At 46.6% G+C, this 25,147-nt stretch overlaps 1 protein-coding gene across 2 annotated transcripts in view; it reads right to left on the bottom strand.

Moving 5' to 3' along the window:
- The window catches only part of BPGM (bisphosphoglycerate mutase), a 280,243-nt gene that overhangs the window by 48,061 nt on the left and 207,035 nt on the right, over positions 1–25,147 (bottom strand). The gene's annotated exons all lie outside the window — the stretch shown is intronic.

Below are 25,147 nucleotides of genomic sequence, written 5' to 3'. Positions count from 1 at the left end.
TAATCATGCCGAAGTTCCAGGGGCTCCGCTCTCAGGCTCAAGAAATGTTTCCCTTGGATTTTCAGGAAAACCCATCGTTAACGAGATATCAAAGCCAGTCACTCTAGAAGTAGGTCCATTGTCCCGTACTACTGATCTGTTACTTACTAAGTCATGTCCAGAAAACCTATTAGGTATTAAGACACTGAAAGAATTAGGTGCAGTTATATGCTGCTCCCCAGAGGGAATACGTCTGTTCCTACGTGACTTTAAGGGTCACTATGTATTACGAGATTTTGATTCAAGATTGTCTAATGTTCCGCAGCACTTATGGGCGCAAGGTCCAACTGATGTAGGTTACATGCAAATCACACCCCATCGTGTGACTCTCAAGCCAGGTGTAGTGTTACCACGAATCAGACAGTACAGATTGCCACCCGAGGCTGTAGCAGCCTTATCCAAAATTATTGACGAGCTCATGGCTCAAGGAGTAGTTGTAGAAACTGACTCCAATGTATGCAATTCTCCGATCATTCCAGTCATGAAACGTACTGATCCAAATGCACCCCCAGTATATCGATTAGTGATTGATTTACGAGAGCTTAATAAATGTATTATTCCTCAGTACCCAGTTGTCCCAGATATTTCTTCCCTGTTAACAGCCATTGATTCCGAAGCCATGTTCTTCACTGTCATAGACCTTAAGAATGCATTTTTTAGTGTTCCAATTCATCCAGACAGCCAGTTTCTTTTCGGATTTTGTTTAAATGGGAGGAGCTATATGTTTACACGCGCTCCTCAAGGTTTCACAGAAAGTCCTAGTATTTACAGTCAAGCACTCAAGAGACAACTAGACAATATTCACATGCCAACTGACACTGCCCTGCTCCAGTATGTCGATGATCTACTGATCACTGCCCGTTCTGAACGTGCTTGCGAGCGAGCATCCCTTACAGTTCTGTATTTTCTAGCCGAGATGGGGCACAAGGTGTCACCTTCGAAGCTTCAATTCTGTGTCCAGCAAGTGGTATACTTAGGACACTTGCTGTCCAAGAGGGGTAGGCAGTTGACACCCGACCGTATCCAGTTAATAGCGAGTCTTCCCCAGCCCAGAACCCAGAAGGAGGTACGTGCCTTTATCGGCCTTACTTCTTATTGTAGACAATGGATTCCCCAGTATGCATTTCTAGCCAAGCCACTGATACAGTTAACGACACAGGAGGCAGCCGTATCGACTGTCCTCCCTTGGACATCTGAACATACACTTAGTTTTAACGAGTTAAAGAAAGCCCTATGTCAAGCTCCAGTTCTAGCTACACCGAACTACAGTAAGCCTTTTACACTTTTTGTTACTGAACGCGAAGGTACAGCATTATCTGTTCTCACACAAGATCAAGCAGGACAATACAAGCCCTGTGCTTATTTTTCGAGCACATTAGATCCAGTCGCCCAGGCGTTGCCTGCGTGCCTCAAGTCAGTTGCAGCCACAGCACTAGCTATCAGACAAAGTGATTCCATAGTTTTAGGACATTCCCTGACAGTACAAGTCCCACATTCCGTGGAAGTTCTTTTAAACCGAACACAAACTCAGCACTTGACAATTGCACGTTTAACAGGTTATGAATTGACACTGTTCCAGCCACACATAGAAATCAGACGCTGCAACGTTCTGAATCCTGCTACACTGTTACCATCAGTTAATTCAAATCCAGACCCACATGATTGTGTGGAAGTAGTTAACATTACGACAAAGCCAAGACAAGACCTGACAGACATTCCGTTACCAGATCCCGACCTGACACTTTATGTGGATGGTTCGTGTATGAGAACTAGTACAGGAGAACTAGTCGCAGCATATGCAGTAACTACTGACACTGAAGTTATTGAAACACACCGTATTGACACCCTGTCCGCTCAAGCAGCAGAGCTAGTCGCTCTGACACAAGCCTGTATACATGCCAAGAACCTGAAAGTTAATGTTTACACAGATTCACGTTACGCATTCGGAGTTGTACACGACTTCGGAGTGCTCTGGCAGGAGAGAGGTTTCATGACTTCTCATGGAACCAAGATTCAGCATGGTCTCCTTATTCAAGCCCTGTTAGATGCCATACATTTACCGACATCCATTGCTATCATGAAATGCAAAGCACATACGAAAGTTACTGACATTATTTCCCAAGGTAATGATCTAGCAGACCGCACAGCCAAGCTTACAGCACAGACTCCAGACATTCCAGTAAACATGACACATACTCCAGATCCGATTACATGCATGACAGTTAAGGACCCTACACAAGATGTCATAGATATCCAGTTACATGCTACTCCCGATGAAATCAAGAAATGGTCTGAACAAGGAGGGGTCCAGACAGATCAAGGATGGTTAACGAAGGGTAGAGCCACATGGTTTCTCCCCGATTCTATGGTTCAAGTCATTATCAATACCGCACATAGTCCAGCGCATTTAGGAGAAAAAGCTATGTTAGACAGTATCCAGAACATTTGGTTCAACAAGCATTTACGAGCTGCAGCCAAACAGAAAGTCCGTACCTGTATGATATGTTGTCAGTTTAATCCAGGTAAAAGTGTCCCGGTGGAGCAAGGTGGTTTCCAGCCCCCTGACCACCCTTTTGAGGTCCTCCAGATGGATTATATTCAGATGGAGCGATGTCGAGGTTTCAAGTATGTCCTTGTAGTTGTATGCGCTTTGTCCAGGTGGACAGAAGCATATCCAGTCCCAGATTACACAGCCGCGACCACTGCCAAGCAGTTGGTTCGTGAATTTTTCCCTAGATACGGACTCCCTAGAGTCGTATATTCTGATAACGGCCAGCCATTCTCATCTGAACTCATGAAACACGTTTCCCTTTTGTTAGGGTACCAGTGGAAGTTTCATTGTGTACGCCATCCTGAAGCAGCCGGTCTCGTAGAGAGACATAATCAGACTCTGAAAATCCGTATTGCAAAAGTCTGTAAAGACAAAGGTGTGGACTGGTTAATAGCTCTGCCAGTCGCTTTATTTTATATGCGCATGGTCGCACATTCCAGATCAGGTCTGTCCCCGTATGAGGTCGTATTCGGCCGCCCCCCTAACATGTGGGGTACTCCTAGACCCCGAAGTATTACTGATGTTTCATGTAATATGCTGACAGATTACCTAGCTTCCTTGATGTCTGCCCTCAACTCATGTCGTTCACAGGTTGCCGCCGCATTTCCAGACAATACCGAGGTGGCACCGCATGAAATCGTTCCAGGCTCCCTTGTGATGGTCCGGAATTTCGACAGATCAAGTCCGCTGGAACCACGTTGGAAGGAGCCACGTCAGGTCCTCTTGACCACCCGTACTGCCGTCAAGTTGGAAGGCAGGAAGGGGTGGGTCCACCTTTCTCATGTAAAACTTTTCAAAGGATTGAAACCAGTCTCCAAAAACATTTCCAAGGATTCCCAAGATTCGAAAGATTGCCAGAACATTGTTTTAAAGGACTGTCCCGCACAAGACATTATTACAACCCCTCCCTTGTTAGAGAAAACTCCGCAACAGGAGTATAAGCTCAAATTAAGGTCTAGTAAAATAAGTCAGTCAGTTTGATTGTATAAGTCCTCCCCTAGGTGAAACGGTTAGATTGTTTCTGACATGTATAAAATAGACCCCCATAGTGAGAGAGTCAGTCAAAGTTCAATCAGATGTATCGTTTTTCTGAGTTTCGTATTATTCATCAGCATTATGATTTCCTGCACCAGCTATGCGTTCTATCTGTATTGTCCAGTTCCTCATGTAAATATGTCTGCTAATGCTACAGTAGAGCACACGTTTAGTGATCTGCCTCCTCACGAATACTCATACCGCCTCGCTATGCGCAACAACACATTTATCCGTATGTTACATTATTCACACCAGACCAGCAATGCCACTAATTGTTGGGTGTGTGGTCGACTCCCCCCTTTCCAGACATCAAAGGGAGTTCTGCCACTCTTTCCTTATCCATTCTCACACAATGGTTCATGTGGAGCATGGTCCACGTTAACGTCATCCTCAACAGATATGTCTTTTCTTAACAATACATGTTTTCCAGACAAGCAAGGTCTCCCCCACAGAACAGGTTTAGATCTAGAAAATGAAGTTTATAATTTAGGTAATTATTCGTCGAATTTCATGGTCCTGAATGTTCAGTCTGATACTACTCCAGACTTACCTGCTATTTCAGTATTACCTGTCAAAGGCGAATTATGTGTCCGTAATTATGGTTCTGTACATATAGGTCATAGTGAATGTACTACTGTTATCAAGTATAGTGACAGTGGGAAATCTGTTTTCAAAGCTTCACGTCATTCTTATTTTATTTGTGGTCAGACCGCATATGTCCGTCTGCCCCTCGATTGGGAGGGAACCTGTTACATTGCCTTCCTACTGCCACCTGTTTTTCTAGCCCCATCTGATTATCACAGAAACACACATCTAGTACACATTAGACATAGAAGGGAGTCCCCAATTGTCGATTACACTGAAACTACTCTAGAACAGTATACAGATTTCAATAAAGGTTTCTTCTTCTTTGTAGGACCTGTCCAGAATAGTAAACTGATCCGTAGGTTAACAAGAACCCTTGAAGCTGTAGTAAATGAGACTGCCTCTGCCCTAGGTAACCTAACCGAAGAACAATCTGCTATGAGATTTGTCGTTTTGCAAAATCGTCTCGTCCTTGACGTCATACTGGCCGATAGGGGCGGGGCCTGTAGAGTCATCGGATCTAGTTGCTGCATTTTCATTCCAAATAACGCGCCGTCCGTTTATTCAGCTATAACCAGACTCCATAAAATTGCCCATCTGTTACACCAAGATCCAGGCACCTGGACATGGTCAGGTTGGTTCTGGAATATAATTTCCGCATGGGGATGGAAAGTCCTGTCCTTTCTAGGTATTGCAGTAGCGATCATATTTAGCTGCTGCCTCTGTATACAATGTGGCCCTGCGATTTGCGGCATGTGTGCTACCTCTTGTATTCCTAGTCCCAAGCCCCGTTCTAAATCCCGTTCCAGGATAATTCGAGACGAGCAAATGATACTGTATGAAATGATAGATGGTATCATGAAAATTGATGTTTCCTGATGGAAACGTAGTGACAAGGAGGGAATGTGGAAAAGTAAATTTTGCCATGTTCTGTGTCCCTACGCCTCATCCATCATATGTTATGTGTGCATGACCAATATGCATATGTTATTCCCCATGTCCGATTAATGACGCAATTACAGTTGTGTCCACCTCTGATATGTCATTTTCCAGTCCTCGTGAATATTACGAATATCAGGCCTATGTAAAGTAATGTTGCCACGTTTCCCAGTGTGCACGTTATTCCATTCTAAAGTCCCCGTTTCCAGGCCTCAAAAGGGCCCGGACCCTGGATTCAGCTCCTGTCTCCTGAAAGCCTCGCTGAGGAGCGATACAGCCCCCACCTGTATCCTCGACCCTTCACTTACTTCCTGCCTCGCAGTGCCCGGTGCAGCTTGGCTCTGCCTCTGAGTCTGCCAAAAGTATGTTATAGTTCCAGTTATCAGTTCAGTCCTCCTCCTCTGCATTCCTAAGCTACTGAACTGCATCAATAGTTCCCGTCATTGTCTAGCCTTCTCGTCTCCATGTTAGAGAAATACTGTATTTAATGGTCATTTAGTATTTTTCACCACGCACTACATGTAGAATAATGCATGGTCCAGTCTTAGAATCAAGTTAGCTTCTCCCCTCATGACTTCTAGTTTATATCAACATGTTCCCTAAACATCAGATACCAGATAGGGTTTAGGTACATGTCGCTCCGACCCTCCAGACTCTAGTCTCTGCTCCTAGCACAGAGTTCGTAGCCCCCAGCTTCTCCTAGTAACACGTCATTGCCAGTTTTCGCGCACCATTAGGTTAGAGGTCCCGGCTCCTTAGGTAGCCCCCTCCTATGTTTCCGCCCATTCATGACATATTCTGTTACGTTTGCATCACATGTCTATGTATACTCCCAGTTACACCCATTTTTACTGTTATCTTTCGCGACTGCTACGCGTTACGCCTTCTGCTCCACCCACTGCTACGCCTACTGCAATGTAATGCTATGTGTTTGCACTATGTATATATGCCTGTGTTTTGTTATTGAATGTTAGCGCGCTCATCCCAGACCTAGCCCCAGCAGCTGCTGGGCCTCTTTTCCCCTGTTGGGCCCCAGTTGTCCTGCTGGGCCCTGTCACCTCTGTTCCTATGCAGGTTGTCCTGATCCTGTCCTTATGCTGTAATAAACCTGCAGAAACTCCTACTACCTCGAATCTTGACTCTTATTTTATTGAGCTATCTGTTATTCATTCACTCATTCAAAAATAGATCCGGTATTATTTATTTATATACCACAGGTGCCTCAGAAGTTGCACAGAAAGCAATTTGCTGGCTTTCCAAGATGGCCGGTCCCACGTCTCTCTTCGCCTCCACGGGTCTCAGCTCTGCTGTGACTGTGGATCGGGCTGTTGGAAGTCTGGAAGTCCAGGTCTTGTCAGGCTCTGTGCTCGGGCGGGAGCGTCGACAAAGCAAACCGTTGATCGCTTGATGGTGCCTGCTTGTGCAAGGTGGTCACTCCTTGACCTCAAGGGAGATTCTTCAGTCTTCTACGTCGAGTAGGATGTCGAAGGTCCAAAGTTCCGTATCAGAGTTTCAGTGAAGATAAAATCTAAAGTCTTGGGACTCAGCTCCTACCTATATACCAAATTTAGGGGCTGGATTACCTGCTAGGTCCCTCCTATGGGTGGGACCCAGGAAGGGGGTGGTTACAACCCTTTCCCTTTGTCCAGTTTCGCGCCAGAGCTGGGGCTGGAGTGCCCCAGCACCGGTTTGAACTGGACTATGCATGGGACACCTTGTGTGCCCCAGGCAGTGTCATTTCATTCAGCCCTCCCTGCCCCAATACACTATAGCCTGTCTGGGGTGGTGCTAGCACCTCCCAAGACAGGAAACCTATTGTCCAAGCCTCCCTCGCTGGAAGGACTCCCAGCAGCAGGAGGTCAGACTTGTGTCTGTGGCAGCAGCATCCATTTTGTGATGCTGAGGCTCTGGTTAACTTTAACCGGGATTAGTAGGAACAACATGTCTTCTCCCTCTAGAAGGGTGGAACGCTACCCCCGTCGCCAGAACTGGCGAGGGGGTAGTATTCCAAAGCGTATGACACCTTACACGACATGTTTCGATAAAGCCAAACCAAAGATGGCATTTAACCGCGAGGTTCATAATGCACTTAAGAGTATATGGTATGGCTATATCATAGAACAGCTATAAGGACATGGTTCCGAAAGCTGCAGACAGGCTAAGCTCATGCTAGAGCACCATCTCACATAAAACCAAGCACTCTGCCTTCAGGATTGTTAAGGCCTGCCATAGGAGTGACTTATAGGTGCATATGTGTCTATATATAAGGGTAGGTATAGGAATACTATACCTAAGCAAGGGGTGATTACACGACCTTGCCCCAGCTGAGTGATCAGCCAGTTGTGTCAGTTTGGATGGACAACCAAGGATGGTAAAAGATATGCTGCAGCCTCTGGTAGGCCTTGGATTGCACCTATGCCCTGGGTACCTCTAGTACACTATACAGGGGCTCATAGGGTGACCCAATATCCAATTAGGTATGTACCTAAAGTACATGGAGTCCATTTTACAGAGAGAGCAGATAGTTGGCCTGGGATCCTGATTAGCAGGATCCCAGGCCAACTAAGTCAAAAACCAGCTAAACAGAAGGCAAAAAATCTGGGGTAACCATAGTCAGGTATCCACCTTCCTACACATAACTTACAGCACTGAGGTTCATAGGAAAAAACAAATTGGCTGCATTGGTTTTAAAATTGGAATTCAATAAAGAAGATTTATGTACTATATCAAGACCGTGTTAATTGTATTTGTTAAGAGGACTGGTGTTTACGAACTCCTCTCAAGTTGCAGTCACAAATATAAAAGTAAAGTTATTTATGCAAAAATCTTGCTAGGGTACATTAAGTGTTAAATATAAACACACACGCTGTAAATACCTGTGAAACGGTACAAATTCGGCAGTTAGGAAACCAAAATGAAGCACATTTCTGAAGTGTGATGGAAACCAAGATTTTAGTAGGATTGGAACAAAGACACTTTACTTGGTGAGGCACAAATAATAAATAATCACTGAAAACCGATTTCCACATATTACTATTTGTATGTTAAAAAGTTTGATCTATAAAACTGTATGTCTGTGTAAATTTAGTTACCTTGTCAATGGAAAATGTGTTGTCTGCAAATAGCAAGGCACTACCACACAATGCTTTATTACATCCAAAAAATGCCCAACTCATGTCCATTAAAGCTAGGTGGATCACAATAGTTTGCCGTACTAAAAAGTGCGTCTGCGTTCTAAAAAGTTTGGGAAGCACTGTTTTAGAGAGTATCTTGATGGGCTTCAACATCACTTGTGACACCACTCTCTTCTGCCTCACTATTTCTTTGTGGTTTTTGTTTCAAAAACCTCATTGTAGAAGGTTTACATCAGCACTGTCAATTTTATCTTCCAGAGTAATTCTCGAATAACACACTGCTGGAGTACATCTTGTGGTACCTCAACACAGGCTGGGGGGCGGGGGATTAAAGATGGTGTTTACATTAATAAATGTCAACAAGTTCGCCCAAAAATATTTTTTTTGTTGACTTTAGGCTGTTGCTGTGAACATTCACCACGCACACTCCCCATGATCAAGGCAAGAGTATTAGGGAGAGTTTTCAGCAGCAAAAACGTAAAGAAATTCACCTTTTCTTCATTGCACCAACATATAACATTGTCAGAAAAAAGCCCACTGCTTGTATCCAAGTGTATGCCAAAATTGTCATTGAACCTTTGTAGCTGAACACGAGAGAATATAGGTGATCACTGTAGGAGAGTAGGGTCTGCTATCCTATGGTCACCCCAAATTTTTGCTTTTTGCTTCACTGGTTTATGACTTAATGTGGCTGTGGCCCTGCTAATCAGACCCACAGCCTGCTGTTCTCTCTCTAAATTGTTACCCATGCACTTTAGGTGCATAACGACATTGGAACTGGTTCACCTTATTGGCCCCTGTAACAGTGTACCCAGGTACCCAGGGCATAGGTGCTTCCAAGGCCTACCAGGGGCTGCAGCATGTATTGTGCCACCCCTGGCCTGGCCTCCATATTTGACACAACTGGCTGATCACTCAGCTGGGGTAAGTCGGTGTAACCACCCCTTACTTAGGTGTAGTATGCCTATACCTAACCTAAAATGGACACATATGTCCCTATCAGCCACTCCTATGGAAGGCCTCATCAATCCTGGAGGCAGAGTGCTTGGGAATATGTGAGATAGTGCTCTGGCATGAGCTGAGCCTGTCTGCAGCTTTCGGTACCATGTCCTTTAGCTGTTTCATGATACTGCCATACCATATACTCTTAAGTGCATTATGAACCTCGCGGTTAAATGCTATCTTTGGTTTGGCTTTATCAAAACATGTCAAGTAAGGTGTCATACGAATTGGAATACTACCCCCTCGGCAGTTCTGGCGACAGGGGTAGCATTCCACCCTTCTAGAGGGACACGACATGTACCTAACCTGAACCCCGGTTAAAGTTAAACAGAGCCTCAGCATCACAAAATTGATGCTGCCACCACAGACACAAGTCTGACCTCCTGCTGCTGGGAGTCCTTCCAGCGAGGGCAGCTTGGACAAAGGGTTTCCTGCCTTAGGAGGTGCTAGCACCACCCCAGACAGGATTTTGTGTATTGGGTAGGACAGGGCTGTATAGAATCAGACATGCCTGGGGCACACAAGGTGTCCCTGTGCATAGGCCAGTTCAAACCGGTGCTGGGGCCTTCCAGCCCCAGTCCTGGCGCGAAACTGGACAAAGGAAAGGGGGTGTAACCACCCCCCTTCCTGGTTCCACCCAGAGGAGGGACCTAGTAGGTGATCCGGCCCCCCAGATTCGAATAAGAGTGGGAGCTGTGTCCTGAGACTTCAGATCATCCTGAATCAACTTGAAACTAAGAAGACGACTGGACTTCGACATTCTGCTGCACAGAAGACTGAAGAGTATCTCCCTTGTGGCCTAGGAGTGGCCACCCTGTGAACACAGGCAGCATCCAGCAACTCGACGTCTGCTTTGCCGCCGCCTCCCGCCTCCCGCCGGAGCCCAGAGCCTGACAAGACCCAGACTTCTCACAGCCCGATCCACAGTCCCTGGAAAGAAGGGACCCGTGGAGGCACCGAGAGACGTGGGACCGGACCTCTTGAAAGACCCCCGAGAAGCTGACTGCGCAGCACCCGAGGCACCCTCGAGGCTGTGCTTTGGGGTTTGAGAAGCCCCAACCTCGAGCAGCCCCTGCACCGAAGATCAGCCCCCCAGCATCTCCACGATCTGTGTGGGGCCCTTTTGCACTGTGCCACTCGACGCGCCATCCCGGCCACTTGCCAGGTGGCTAGCGGCCATCTTGGCGACGAAAACGACAAACTACACCGCTGGTCTGGTTGCTCCAGACTGGCCCCTGCTCCCCTAAAAGGAGCACCCGCTCTGACCTTGCTGGTCCGAGTGAGAAGCTTGAATCACTTCCTGCGTGGCTTGCTTTAGCCAAGGCCTGTTTGCTCCAATCAAGTTGCCGACACCGCCATCAGCGAGAGCCTACGTGGGACAGCTCGTGACCGACTCCTGGACGTCCTTGACCTCTTCGTGTCCACATAGCTGCAGAGACAATCTTCACGACATCGCCTGTTTGCACCCGACATCGCCTGGTTCCTTCCTGGTTCCACGGTAGTCACTGGCTAGTGACTTTGAACATGGTCCCCTCTGCTTTCAGGTCTTCACCTCTTCAGATCCACCCTTGGATCCACCGGAACTCTTCACATCGAGCCGTCTGCAGCATCTTCAGCTCCAAGCACCATCGACCTGCGTGACGAAACCAGACACTACTTCGACCCTGTGCACCCGCTTCCTGTGGGTGAGGTAACTCAGCAACGCCGGTGTTCCCACACTGGTATACACCTCTAGTGTCTGTCTAAATTTCATCCTTCTAGGTCACTCGGAAGGTTCCTTAATAACTAACTTTGTAACTTTTACGCACCATTGACATTGCATTGGTACTGCGTGCACTTTCCGCACTGCACCCGAGTCCCGCGGGCCTTTCCCGACTTCTTCACTGTTAGTCCCGAACAGCTCCAGCGATTCCCCAGGCCCTAGGCCTCTTCACTTTCCCCATAGTGGTTCTTATACCACTAGTTTAGTATATGGTTTAGGTGGCCCCTAGGGCTCATCCATAATTGTGCAACTTTTGTGTATTTAAACTGTGTTTTGTTTTAACGCATTTGCTTCTGTGCTCATAAAGAGTATCAGGGTTATTTGTAGAAATAAATCTATATATATTTTCAATATATATCTGTGTGGTGTCCTTTCATTTGGTATTCAAGGGATTGTGTATGGTAAAACAGCTTGCTTCACATGCCTTTACAGAGTTTAGCCTAAGACTGCTTAGTCCATGCTACCCCTAGGATAGCTTGTCTATAAGGTTGACTTTACAACCTGCACCATAAGGGTTGCTTGGCATGGTACAAGGTGATCACTAGAACTAGTGAGCATCATATACCAGGCCAACTTCTCACATTGGTGAGCAGCTGATTGGGATTTGAGCTTGCTGTTGTTTTACCATTACCATCTTTGAAAATATCATTTGAAAGATCATACAGGTACCTGATAGGTGCACTAAAACAAGACTAGATATACTTAAGTTCTACTGAACTTAGTTGTAGTAGAGGATAGGGAGTAGCACACCCTGACTACAACTACTAGATACGTTTTGTAGGAAAACACAAGTGTAGGTAGATTGCAACACACCCACCACACTAGAGCAATGTCTGGAGCAGAGGGATCCACTGTACCCATCTCTGTTGAGAGTGACCCTCCAAGGGCACCATCCAAATTTGCTATCTTTCCATTTAAGGAACTGAGGCAACTGTGTTCCATGAGAGGAATCAAAACAGGTCCTACTCCTACAGCAGGACACCTCAGAGAGCTTTTAGACCAGTCTGAAGCTCTAAAGAACTCTAAACCAGGCTCCTCAGGGACTGGTGATGGAGGTTCTCCTTCTGAAGAAGAAAACACTGATGCCCCTGCCCCTGTTATCCACATAGATGAGGAAGGCCAGGTCACTGGAGATACTCAGCCAGAGGATGAGGAAGAAGAGGAGGAGGAGGAAGAAAGTGGGTCTGATGATGAGAGAAATAGCCAGGTGTTAGTCAGCAGGCTTAACCAGGCTAACTTAAGCTTATTTGGGACTGAAGGTGGGTCCAACCCCTTCAGACCCCCAAGTGGACTTAACCAGGAGCATAGGAGGAGGAATCACTCAGGTGAATCCAATACTTCCCATGTTTCTAGAGGTTCTCATGGCAACTCCAGAAGGGAGCTGACTAGCCCTCAGAGAAGGGAACATGAGGCCAAAATGAGAGAGGCTGAACTTAGGATCCAGAAGCAAGAATTAGAAGTTGCCCTGGCCAAAGAGAAACTTGCTAGAGCAAGACAGCCTAGGGAGAGTGGATTAGGATCCACTGGTGGCAGCATTATCCCTAAGGATAAAGACAGGTCCTATGACAATAGAAACCTGAGTAAGATTGTGCCCCCCTACAAAGTTGGGGATGATATCCACAAATGGATGACTGCACTTGAGAGAGCTTGCAAAGTACAGCAGGTCCCTCAGGAACAGTGGGTAGCAATCTTGTGGCTCTCCTTTGAAGGTAGAGGCCGAGACAGACTCCTCACAGTTAGTGATGGGGATTCTAGAAACTACCTGGTCCTGAAGAGTGCTCTGATTGATGGGTTAGGCTTAACCACTCAACAGTACAGGTTAATGTTCAGAGATACCCAGAAGACACAGACTCAGGACTGGTCTGAATTTGTGTAATGTGCCACTAAGGCTCTGGAGGGCTGGTTGCTGGGAAGTAAGGTTACAGACTATGAAGGATTGTACAATTTGCTTATGAGAGAACAGATTTTAAATAACTGTCAGAACCAGCAGTTGCATCAACATTTGGTTGACTCAGATCTAACCTCTCCCCAAGAATTGGGAAAGAGGGCAGACAAATGGGTTAGAACCAGAGTTAAGCAAAAGAACCAGAACCAGAACCAGGGTGGTGACCAAAAGAAAACAGACCAGAAGGGTGCGGAGCAGAAAGCTAAAGACCAGAAGTCTTCAACAGGGCCCCAAATTAATACTGAGGGTGGGTCCCAAACTTCCAAGAAGAAGAAGAAAGAAGGTCAAAGAAAACCCTGGTGTAGCTTTTGCAAAAACACCACTCACTGGACAAGTGATTGTAAAAAGGGTGGAGCCCCAAACACTGCAGCCCCTAAGGCACCTGCACCCACTAGTACAGTTGGCAGTGTTGGTCCACAGACTAAGGGGGTAGTGGGTATCACCTTGGGAACTGAGGGAGATTCTGACCTAGTCAGAATCCCCACACAGGCTGTTCTGATTTGTGATGGGGAGATTGATTTTTCCCCTACTGTCAGTCCCAATAATTTGGGCAAGTACAGACAGACACCTTTAATTAATGAAAAAGTGGCTCAAGCATACAGGGACACATGTGCCAGTGTCACTATGGTGACGCCTAGCTTTGTGGACCCTGGACAGTACATACCAGGTGATAATTACCTGGTGACCAATGCCAGCAATGTCACTACTACACATAGTGTGGCAATTGTTAACTTTTCCTGGGGAGGGGTAACTGGCCTAAAAAGAGTTGTGGTTAGTGCTGATCTCCCAGTAGAATGTTTGTTGGGCAATGACCTGGAGAGCTCTCTATGGTCAGAAGTTGAGTACAGGACTCATGCAGAGATGTTAGGGATATCATCACATGTCCTTGCTGGGACCAGGTCACAGGCCAAAAAGTGCCTCTCTGAACCTCAGGTCTTGGATCCTGGAACAATGGACCAAGTACCTTCCAAGACAAGGAACAGGAGGGCAAAGGCTGTGCCTTCCCAAATGCCTACAAGTGAGGATCAGTCTTCACAGGAAGATGATTCTGAGACCCCTGCTGTCCCTGTAGAGCTTGAACCTGATCAGGTTGAGTTTCTGGGGACAGGGGGGCCTTCTAGGGCAGACTTGGGGCAGGCTCAGTTATCCTGTCCTTCTCTTGAACCCCTCAGACAGCAGGCTGCTGCTGAGGCTGCTGGGAATGCTCAAGGTACCCATAAGGTTTATTGGGATGATGGGCTCCTTTATTCAGAGGGTAGAGACCCCAAGCCTGGTGCAACCAGGAGGTTGGTCATACCTCTGCAATTTAGGGGCTTCCTTCTTACCATGGCACATGATATTCCCTTAGCAGGACACCTAGGCCAGAACAAAACTTGGGACAGACTTGTCTGTCACTTTCACTGGCCTCACATGTCAGAAGATACAAAGGAGTTTTGTCGCTCCTGTGTAACCTGCCAAGCAAGTGGCAAAGCAGGTGGTACGACAAAGGCCCCCCTAATACCACTACCTGTGGTGGGGGTGCCCTTTGAAAGGGTAGGGATTGACATAGTTGGACCAATGGATCCCCCTACAGCATCTGGGCACAGATTCATACTGGTGGTGGTGGACCATGCCACCAGGTACCCAGAGGCAATTCCACTTAGGACCACAACAGCTCCTGTTGTGGCCAGGGCCTTACTTGGAGTTTTCTCCAGAGTGGGGTTTCCTAAGGAGGTAGTATCTGATAGAGGTGCAAACTTCATGTCAGGATACTCGATAGCTATGTGGAAGGAATGTGGTGTCAACTACAAGTTCACCACTCCCTATCATCCACAATGCAATGGGCTTGTTGAAAGATTTAACAAGACCCTAAAGGGCATGATCAAAGGATTACCTGAAAAGCTCAGGCGAAGATGGGATATCCTTCTGCCCTGCCTTCTGTTTGCTTACAGAGAGGTCCCACAAAAAGGTGTTGGCTTCAGCCCCTTTGAATTGTTGTTTGGGCACCCTGTAAGAGGACCCCTATGTCTGGTGAGGGAAGGATGGGAGTTACCTCTCAAAAAGCCCAAGCAAGACATAGTGTACTTGTCTCCGCTCCAGGATGGCTGAGTATATGGAGAAGGCATCCAAAAACCTTGAGGCTAGCCAGGAATTACAGAAAGCCTGGCATGACCAAAAGGCTGTCCTGACGGAGTACCAGCCTGGACAGAAGGTATGGGTGTTGGAGCCAGTGGCCCCAGCAGCACTCCAAGACAAATGGTCTGGACCCCATACAATCCTTGAGAAAAAGGGAGAGGTTACCTACTTGGTGGACCTTGGAACTCCCAGGAGCCCCCACAGGGTGCTCCATGTTAACAGGCTGAAAGCATATGTTGACAGGAGAGACATGGGCTTGCTCATGGCTACAGATGAGGGGCAGGAGGAAGAGAGTGACCCTCTCCCAGACCTGCTGACTCAGAATCCTGAGGATGGCTCAGTTGATGGTGTGGCCTTAGATGGCAGCCTCACTGAACATCAGCAACATGACTGCAGACAGGTTTTGCAGTCATACCGACATATGTTCTCCCTGACACCCAGTCAGACTAACTGGTGTACCCATGTGGTGGACACTGGTGATAGTCTTCCTGTAAAGAACATAATTTACAGGCAGCCTGACCATGTCAGAGACTGTATCAAGGCTGAGGTGCAAAAGATGCTGGAATTAGGTGTCATTGAGCCTTCAGAGAGCCCCTGGGCTAGCCCAGTGGTTCTGGTCCCCAAACCTCACACCAAAGATGGAAAGAGAGAGATGAGGTTCTGTGTGGATTACAGAGGACTCAATGCTGTCACCAGGACAGATGCACACCCAATTCAAGGGCAGATGAGCTCATAGACAAATTGGCTTCTGCCAAGTATTTGAGCACATTTGACTTGACAGCTGGCTACTGGCAAATCAGGTTAGCTGAGGAGTCTAAAGCCAAGACAGCATTTTCTACCTCCAGTGGGCATTACCAGTTTGTGGTGATGCCCTTTGGTTTGAAAAATGCCCCTGCCACCTTCCAAAGGTTGGTGAATCAAGTCCTTACTAGGTTGGATGACTTTTGTGCAGCATATCTGGATGATATTGCTGTCTTTAGCTCCACCTGGGAGGATCACCTGGTCCACCTAAAGGAAGTGCTAGAGGCTCTGCAAAAGGCAGGCCTCACTATCAAGGCAACCAAGTGCCAGATAGGGCAGAGTAAGGTTGTGTACTTGGGCCACCTTGTGGGTGGAGGCCAAGTTCAACCACTGGAGAGTAAGATTCAGACCATAAAGGACTGGACTCCTCCAACTACCCAGACTCAGGTCAGAGATTTCTTGGGCCTGACTGGGTACTACAGGAAGTTTAAGAACTATGGGTCCATTGTGACTCCTCTTAATGATCTGACATCAAAGAAGATGCCCAAAAAGGTTCAGTGGACAGAATACTGTCAAAAGGCATTTGATGACCTGAAGAAGGCCATGTGCTCTGCACCTATCCTGAAGAGTCCTGACTACTCAAGAGAGTTTATTGTCCAAACAGATGCTTCTGAGTTGGGAGTGGGAGCTGTGCTGTCACAACTTAATGTAGATGGTCAAGACCAGCCCATTGCTTTTATTAGCAGAAGGCTGACCCCCAGAGAGAAACGTTGGTCAGCCATTGAGAAGGAGGCCTTTGCTGTGGTGTGGGCCCTGAAGAAGTTGAGACCATACTTGTTTGTCACTCACTTCAAGATTCAGACCGACCATAAGCCCCTCTTATGGCTTAATCAGATGAAGGGTGAAAACCCCAAACTGCTCAGGTGGTCCATTTCCCTACAGGGGATGGACTTTACAGTGGAGGACCGCCCAGGGACTGACCATGGTAATGCAGATGGTCTCTCCAGGTACTTCCACTTAGAACATGAAGACACAACTGTCAAGGTTAGTCTAATGTCCCTGCGTGTGGGGGGGGGGGTTGTGTAGGAGAGTAGGGTCTGCTATCCTATGGTCGCCCCAAATTTTTGCTTTTTGCTTCACTGGTTTATGACTTAATGTGGCTGTGGGCCTGCTAATCAGACCCACAGCCTGCTGTTCTCTCTCTAAATTGTTACCCATGCACTTTAGGTGCATAACGACATTGGAACTGGTTCACCTTATTGGCCCCTGTAACAGTGTACCCAGGTACCCGGGGCATAGGTGCTTCCAAGGCCTACCAGGGGCTGCAGCATGTATTGTGCCACCCCTGGCCTGGCCTCCATATTTGACACAACTGGCTGATCACTCAGCTGGGGTAAGTCGGTGTAACCACCCCTTACTTAGGTGTAGTATGCCTATACCCAACCTAAAATGGACACATATGTCCCTATCAGCCACTCCTATGGAAGGCTTCATCAATCCTGGAGGCAGAGTGCTTGGGAATATGTGAGATAGTGCTCTGGCATGAGCTGAGCCTGTCTGCAGCTTTCGGTACCATGTCCTTTAGCTGTTTCATGATACTGCCATACCATATACTCTTAAGTGCATTATGAACCTCGCGGTTAAATGCTATCTTTGGTTTGGCTTTATCAAAACATGTCGAGTAAGGTGTCATACGAATTGGAATACTACCCCCTCGCCAGTTCTGGAGACGGGGGTAGCATTCCACCCTTCTAGAGGGACACGACATGTACCTAACCTGAACCCCGGTTAAAGTTAAACAGAGCCTCAGCATCACAAAATGGATGCTGCCACCACAGACACAAGTCTGACCTCCTGCTGCTGGGAGTCCTTCTAGCGAGGGCAGCTTGCACAAAGGGTTTCCTGCCTTGGGAGGTGCTAGCACCACCCCAGACAGGATTTTGTGTATTGGGTAGGACAGGGCTGAATAGAATCAGACATGCCTGGGGCACACAAGGTACAGTTCAAACCGGTGCTGGGGCCTTCCAGCCCCAGTCCTGGCGCGAAACTGGACAAAGGAAAGGGGGTGTAACCACCCCCTTCCTGGTTCCACCCAGAGGAGGGACCTAGTAGGTGATCCGGCCCCCCAGATTCGAATAAGAGTGGGAGCTGTGTCCTGAGACTTCAGATCATCCTGAATCAACTTGAAACTAAGAAGACGACTGGACTTCGACATTCTGCTGCACAGAAGACTGAAGAGTATCTCCCTTGTGGCCTAGGAGTGGCCACCCTGTGAACACAGGCACCATCCAGCAACTCGACGTCTGCTTTGCCACCGCCTCCCGCCGGAGCCCGAGCCCAGAGCCTGACAAGACCCAGACTTCTCACAGCCCGATCCACAGTCCCTGGAAAGAAGGGACCCGTGGAGGCACCGAGAGACGTGGGACCGGACCTTTTGAAACACCCCCGAGAAGCTGACTGCGCAGCACCCGAGGCACCCTCGATGCTGTGCTTTGGGGTTTGAGAAGCCCCAACCTCGAGCAGCCCCTGCACCGAAGATCAGCCCCCCAGCATCTCCACGATCTGCGTGGGGCCCTTTTGTACTGTGCCACTCGACGCGCCATCCCGGTCACTTGCCACGTGGCTAGCGGCCATCTTGGCGACGAAAACGACAAACTACACCGCTGGTCTGGTTGCTCCAGACTGGCCCCTGCTCCCCTAAAAAGGAGCACCCGCTCTGACCTTGCTGGTCCGAGTGAGAAGCTTGAATCACTTCCTGCGTGGCTTGCTTTAGCCAAGGCCTGTTTGCTCCAATCAAGTTGCAGACACCGCCATCAGCGAGAGCCTACGTGGGACAGCTCGTGACCGACTCCTGGACGTCCTTGACCTCTTCGTGTCCACGTGGCTGCAGAGACAATCTTCACGACATCGCCTGTTTGCATCCGACATCGCCTGGTTCCTTCCTGGTTCCACGGTAGTCACTGGCTAGTGACTTTGAACATTGTCCCCTCTGCTTTCAGGTCTTCACCTCTTCAGATCCACCCTTGGATCCACCGGAACTCTTCACATCGAGCCGCCTGCAGCATCTTCAGCTCCAAGCACCATCGACCTGCGTGACGAAACCCGACACTACTTCGACCCTGTGCACCCGCTTCCTGTGGGTGAGGTAACTCAGCAACGCCGGTGTTTCCACACTGGTATACACCTCTAGTGTCTGTGTCTAAAGTTTCATCCTTCTAGGTCACTCGGAAGGTTCCTTAATAACTAACTTTGTAACTTTTACGCACCATTGACATTGCATTGGTATTGCGTGCACTTTCCGCACTGCACCCGAGTCCCGCGGGCCTTTCCCGACTTCTTCACTGTTAGTCCCGAACAGCTCCAGCGATTCCCCAGGCCCTAGGCCTCTTCACTTTCCCCATAGTGGTTCTTATACCACTATTTTAGTATATGGTTTAGGTGGCCCCTAGGGCTCATCCATAATTGTGCAACTTTTATGTATTTAAACTGTGTTTTGTTTTAACGCATTTGCTTCTGTGCTCATAAAGAGTATCAGGGTTATTTGTAGAAATAAATCTATATATATTTTCAATATATATCTGTGTGGTGTCCTTTCATTTGGTATTCAAGGGATTGTGTATGGTAAAACAGCTTGCTTCACATGCCTTTACAGAGTTTAGCCTAAGACTGCTTAGTCCATGCTACCCCTAGGATAGCTTGTCTATAAGGTTGACTTTACAACCTGCACCATAAGAGTTGCTTGGCATGGTACAAGGTGATCACTAGAACTAGTGAGCATCATATACCAGGCCAACTTCTCACAATCACAAAAATATTCTGGAGAGATTTTCACAAATTTACCAGTAAGAGAAAGAGTGTACTGCCCAGATTCTGGGGCACAAGTAACAGCAAATATTGTCCAGACTCCATTAAAGCGATCAGCAGAGGTGGCAAGTTTGTTAACAAGCGGCACCATCCCTGTACTGCAAATCTAGAGTGCCCATAATTGCAGAGATTAAATAATTCAAAGCACGCGAGACCCTAATTAGAAAACTCCCCAGGTTGAAGCTCATGGGGAACGGGAAGGAGGGGCAGGTGAAAGGGGCTCAGATGCAGCTAAAAAGGCAACCCATACCATCTGGGTCTCTCATGGCCGTGCCTAGGAACAAGTTGATCAGAGCAGGACTCACAAACCACTCTTGCATCCAGTGATTCAGCCCCTTTCACAGCTGTTGCACTGCAAACCTTCAATTTAGAGTCCAAGTCCAACTAGCCACAATAAAAGCCCCACTCAAAAGTATTCTTCAGATCCTTCTACAGGATCTCTCATACTGGTCATTTACACTGGCCTCGTTGTTGGTTGTTCGCCCCAGTCTAGGGAGCAGCAGACGGAGCAACCTATCGGCACAGACAGAATAATCAGGGTCGGTAGAGACTGTCAAGTAAATCAGATTCAATTGTGTGTTATATGTATCAGGCTTCCACTCCGCAGCCTCAACACACTTGAAGCAGGGAAGGTAGGGATTAAATGTTTTCTAGCAGAAAAGTGGGACAGTCCCAATAAAAAAAAACACTTTTATGCAGCATCAACATGCGTAGATCACTACTGGTAACACAGAGATCAAGCATTAAGATCTACCCGCTAAAGTATTCAGGGATATGGAGCTGAATGTCAATCACCAGTAAAGAGATCCAGTTCTTAGCAGCCATGTTGGTTCACAAAGCCATTTTGATCCACACAACCTTACATTGTGTGGTTAAGCAAAGTACACAGTTAAACGTGAGCAAAGAATAAGACTTGAATAAAGTTAATAGCACTGACCGTTAAATAATCTTTTACAGTAGAAATAACATACCTCAATAGCGGCATTCACTTCCATTACCAAAATAATGAGGTCACGCTCACTTGCTCACACCCTAAAAGCTATGCCCTAACTTAGATTTGGCTCATCATTTCAAAACAAACATTGGCCGATCCCGAGCCAGGCAGTCACATTGAGCTAAGAATGCCCGGTGTTGGCGCACCAACCTAGTGTAAACCAAAACACTGCTGTGATTGGTTTCCCACTTGGTTAACAGATTAATGGTTAAGAGAGTCCAAAGTTTCCCACTAAGAGTACATTAACATTTGTGCATGACATTCACTTGGAGATGCGCACTTTATACCAGGTGCCCATTGCCAAAATATTGTCATTATTTAACTGTCTTTTGGCCAGCTGCAAATGTCAGACTTTCAATAAAAAGTGAATTACAAACACATTATTCGCTTGCAGAAACGTTAAATAAATTTGCGATCGTTTGAACAGAAAGTTGTTTGGAAGGGTAGTGGAGTCCTGCACCCAGCATATGATTACACAGCAATTGAAATTCGTATGAAATTCCAAACAGACTACAACAATTATATCAGGTAGCTTGGGCAGTGCGGACATAAGCAAAGAGACATGTGGATAGTCCACAGCACTGATAGTGTTGTGCAGCTGGCAAACAAAAATATGTCATACATGTATGTTGATTCAAAATGTAGAAACAGGAAGTTGTAGGCAAAACAGAACCCAAAAATACATTAGCAAATACTTCACTGTCTAAAGATATCTTCAGTGAAGTTTCACTTCTTCAGAACATACGGATATGTTCAGGTTTTGAAGTCCTAATTTCAGTACGAAGAGATTATGTAAGGTTGAAAGTTGTGATTTTTTCTTGGCATTAAGAAAATAAGCTTTATAGAGTGGCGTGCAGCCCTCTAGCAACTGTAAAAGAGGGTCAACCCTATAATATATGAAGGAAAAGAAGGCCTTATTGGCTACAGAACATAGATTTTCCTACTTAATGTTTGGTAAAAACGTCAAGTTTCGCTCTTTGTGACTGTTTCTTTACGTGAAATATGTCTGTTTCCTTCTAAGGCATTAAGATCAACGTGAATTGAAAAACAACATTTAAAAACACAAATTGATTTTATATAACTAGGTAAGAGCTTGCTTCTTTCATGCATTACAAGTAAGACCATTTTATACATTTTGCACCCTCTTACATTTGTTTTCTGCCACACAATAAAGGACCGAGGGGAATCTTCAACTACTGGGCAGTTGAACTTACTACTCACGTCAAACTGTTTTTCCTCTGATCCACTGGTAACTACAACTAAGAATACAACCACCTACCAGTACATGGTGGTCTGAACCCTGAACGAGCTGCTTTTTCCTCCTCCATGTGCTAGGAAAGAAGGTCCCTTGAGTTTGGGCTGACGTTACCTACTACCTTCAATTAATATAAAACACTGCGACATTAATTTATTAACATTAAACAGTGATTGTTGTACTTCACTAGACCAATTGATCATCTAACCTGATTTACTTAGATTATTTTTGAAGTATAATGGCAAAACATGGGCGTCGCTGCTAGCTTCTTCGATACTCTTTTGAAGCTTCTTGGATATAGGTTTGAAGTAGTACTTGTAAAATGGAATGGGACACACAAAGATGTTTCTTGAAGGCAGCTGTGTACAGCATGTGACAATACACTGCATACTGCAAAACAAGCCTCCCCATGGCACAAGAGAAGCACACAATTACAAAATAATGAGTAGGTCGCAAGACAAACAAGGCAGTCAGCTCTCATTTGCAGAGGCTGGTTTCAAATTATCACCTTGAGTGTTAATTTGACACACCTCTCCATCTGCCATGCATGACATTCATGGGACAAGGCAGACAAGGTCTTTTAAGGGTATCTATAGAATTTGATATTACAGCAGACGCGACGGATGCACAATAACAGTTAAATTACTCTATTACACGACTGGTGCGCAAGCTCCGAGGTAGGTCCAAAATTAGGCTAATAGATTGGGGAAAAAAACACAATATCAACTCTATTATGCCTTGTAAACATTTAACATATCTACACTGCTAGGCAGTTGATTAGTACCAGAGTTATAATATAGGGCTTTTGGTCATAGTGCTTCTAGCCATGCCTAAATATGCATTTACGCATATCAGGAATTTATAGGATTCCTGGCAAGCGTAAATATATTTATCACTGTAGATTTCTCTGCCAAGAGTACAGAAAAGCCAGTCAAACTAAATCACAAAGAAGGTGTGGGAAGTGGGTATTACAGGGGTATTATGCCTTGCAATAACAAAAAAGGAACCAGAGAATCAATCAGAACAGAGGCTGAGGCCAAACGGAGGAATCAACCTCCTCAAGAGTATCTGAGAACCAGGAGCCGGAAATACTAAAGATAGATAAAGCCACAATTAAAAATCTCTCCAAGAGATACACTAATAAATGGGAGAGGGAGGTTCATGAGAAAGGGCCTAGTTTTGTTCATACATTCGAAATAGAACGGTACCAGAGAGCTTTTTAAGGAAAATTTGCCTCGAGGTTTTTTTGAGTATAGTTACCCACTTACCAAAGGTAATTGGAAAGGCTTTGAACCCAAGTCAACTTTTAGCCTTTTTTATCACTGGTAAGGAAAGGAGTCCAAGTTTATGAAAGTGTAGTGGAACTTGGCACCCAATAGATTTTGGAAAGTAGAGTGTACTAACCTAATAATTTTCCTTATGAACATAGAAAGAGTATTAGGTCCCTTAGTGAAGATATTTTGATCACAACTAAACCCACCAATAAGGGTGGGGGCGGGGGGCGTGATCTCTGAAACCTTGGATTATGACGGTGTATGGGGGCTACCTGTGCCCGAAGTCTAGCCTGTCTGTATGTAGGTGAATTTTAGAGGAGACATTTATAAAGAGATGGCCCTTTTATTTAAGAATGTGAAATACTAGTCCTGCTTGATAGACATGCTTTTCATTTTGAGGGGAACGGAGGCCAGGGGTGTGTGTGAGAAGTTAGCCTGGCATATGATGTCCACTATTCTAGTGGGCACCTTGCACCAGTCTAATCGACCCTTATTGATGGTGGTTGTATTGTAAAGTCAACCTTATAGACAAGCTATCCTAGTGGTAGCATGGACCAGCAGTCTTAGGCTAAGACTTCAGAGAGCATGTGAAGCAAGCTAGTTTACCAATTATAATCCCTTGAATACCAAATGAAAGGACACCACACAAGGTATATATCAAATATATATGTATTTATTCTAAACACAACCCCTCTCCACTCTTTATGAGGTCAGAGATCGAAGTACATCACAAGTTACTCAATTAGCATACGATAAGTTGCACAAATACAGTTATGCCCTAGGGGCTTCACAAACCATATACTAAAGAAGTGGTATAAGAACCACCTGAGAGTTAGTCAGTAGGCCAAGGGCCTGTAGAATCGCTGGGGCTACACTAAACAACCAAAGGTTAGGAAGTAGGAGGCCCACGGGAGACGCGTGCAGTGTCTAAACACAGTCACGAGTTATCATTAACTTATAATGGGAAACGAAGAAGTTACAAAGTTACTGTTTAAGGACACTTCCAGATGGACTACGATAAAACCCCTTTAGACTAGGACACTTCGAGAGTCAAGACCCACAGGAGCACCGGAGTACTCGTGTTACCTCACCCAGGGAAGCCGGGTGCATAGGTGCCTTTTGGTGTCGGGTTTCTTCATCGTTTTCTATGGAGGTCTGCAAAGGAGTGCTGCAGGCGACCAGAGGAAAAGTGTCCGGGTGGATCAAATGGTGGATCGGTGAAGTGAAGAACCTGAAAGCAGTGGGGACAGAGTCTGGGTCACTAGCCAGTGACCAGGAAGGAACCAGGCGATGTTGCGTGCTTGAAGGTGAAGAAGGTGAGCTTGTCTCTTCAGCCACGTGGTCCAGGAGGCATCGACGATGACCAGGAGCTGGATTCGAGCAGTCTAACAATGGATCTAGTGGACTGTGAAGTCGGTATCCGGATTGGACCCAAAAAGCCTTGGCAACCGCAACCCACGCAGGATGTCGAGATTGGCTCTGTTGCAGACCAGCAAGGTCTGTGGCGCTTCTCCTAGAAGGGAAGCTGGAGCAAGCCTGGAGCAACCAGGAAAGCAGTTTAGTTCAAAAAGAAAGTCTTCAGGGGGCTCACTAGTCAACAGGCAAGGAACCAGGATGACGAGTCGAGCTGAAATGCAAGAGCAGGCCCCACGCAGCACTCGTGGAGTGTGGAAGGCTGAGCTTCGGTGCAAATGGCGCTCGGGTCTGGGGCTTCTCGTACCCCAATGCACAACTGCGAGGGTACCTCGGTAGTCGAGCAGTTAGCAAAATGCAGGATGTCCAGGGTGTCCGGTCCCACGTCTCTCGTGTCCGCCACGGGTCTCAGCTTTGCTGTGGATGTGGGTCGGAGTTGGAGAAGTCTGAGATTCCAGTTCCTGTGTCGCAAGTCTTCGGGCTCGGGCGGGAGCGTCGA

The sequence above is a fragment of the Lissotriton helveticus genome, chromosome 1_1 (assembly GCF_964261635.1).
Source record: "Lissotriton helveticus chromosome 1_1, aLisHel1.1, whole genome shotgun sequence".
Lineage (NCBI taxonomy): Eukaryota > Metazoa > Chordata > Amphibia > Caudata > Salamandridae > Lissotriton > Lissotriton helveticus.
Note: the sequence above shows the minus strand (reverse complement) of the source record. Positions and strands in the feature narration are given on the sequence as shown.